We start from the raw sequence: 1121 nt of genomic DNA, 5'->3' as shown, positions 1-1121 counted from the left end.
TGAGCTACGAGGCCACGGCACTCTATGAGATTCTGTCTCAATAAAAAAAAAGTTAGTTTATTTACCCTTCGCAAACTCTCTAGGAATAAAGTACGTATATTTAATTGTTTTACACCTGAACTAAGTCTCAGACAGGTTAGTTAATTTACCCCAGGTCATAAAACTGTTGTGAAAGTCAGATGTTTGAACCTAATCTTTTTTACTCCAAAGATATGTCCTTTTCCTTTTTTTCTTTCTCTCTCTCTCTCTCTCTTTTTTTCATTTCATTAAGGACACCGAGACCAATGATCACCAGTTACCCAGGTACCAAAAAATTATGCTTCCTGAAATCTCTCGATGCCAATTGGACGTGAAGAGCAGTCAAGTTGCCCTGTGTGTACCACTCACCAGAGAGGCCCGTTTGCTTTCCTTTTCAGTATCTCTTGATACCTCTCCTAACTTCATATTTACTACAGGGTGTCCTAAAAGTTATCCTTAAGGTTGTCATACATAAGGAAAATGAGAAATTGTAACCAAATGTACCACTATGGGGGCCGGGTGCAGCGGCTCCCTCCTGTAATCCTAGCAGTCTGGGAAGCCGAGGTAGGTAGATTGACTGAGCTCAGGAGTTCAAGACCCGCCTGAGCCAGAGCGAGACCTTGCCTCCACTAAAAATAGTCAGATTTTGTGGTGGGTGCCTGTAATCCCAGCTACTCGGGAGGCTGAAGCAAGAGAATCAGTTGAGCCACGAGTCTGAGCTATGATGCCATGGCACTCTATGGAGGGTGACAAAGTGAGACTCTGTCTCAAAAAAAAAAAACCTTTACGTACAGAATATTCATTATAAAATTTAGAAAGAGATGGCCAAAACATAGCGAATATTTTGTAAACATGTTGTAATGATTATTTGGGGGATTTGTTTGTTTGTTTGTTTTGTTTTGTTCTTTTTTGGTATAACAGAGTCTTACTCGGTTGCCCCAGGTTAAGAGTGGTGAGGCATCAGCCTAGCTCATAGTAACTTGAAACTTCTGGGCTCAAGCAATCTTCCTGCCTCAGCTTCCCAAGTAGCTGGGACAATAGGTGCCCACCATGATGCCCAAATAATTTTTCTGTTTTTAGTAGAGACAGAGTCTCACTCTTGC

At 41.7% G+C, this 1121-nt stretch overlaps 1 non-coding gene across 1 annotated transcript; it reads right to left on the bottom strand.

The window, feature by feature from the left end:
- Positions 1–268: 268 nt before the first annotated feature.
- LOC111728420 lies at positions 269–403 on the bottom strand. Its single transcript, XR_002775721.1, has one exon. It is a non-coding gene; the product is annotated as a U11 spliceosomal RNA (small nuclear RNA).
- Between the last annotated feature and the right edge of the window lie 718 nt (positions 404–1121).

Source organism: Otolemur garnettii, unplaced genomic scaffold, assembly GCF_000181295.1.
Source record: "Otolemur garnettii isolate 467f Iridium unplaced genomic scaffold, OtoGar3 scaffold00156, whole genome shotgun sequence".
Lineage (NCBI taxonomy): Eukaryota > Metazoa > Chordata > Mammalia > Primates > Galagidae > Otolemur > Otolemur garnettii.
This window is presented reverse-complemented; position numbering and strand designations above follow the sequence as displayed.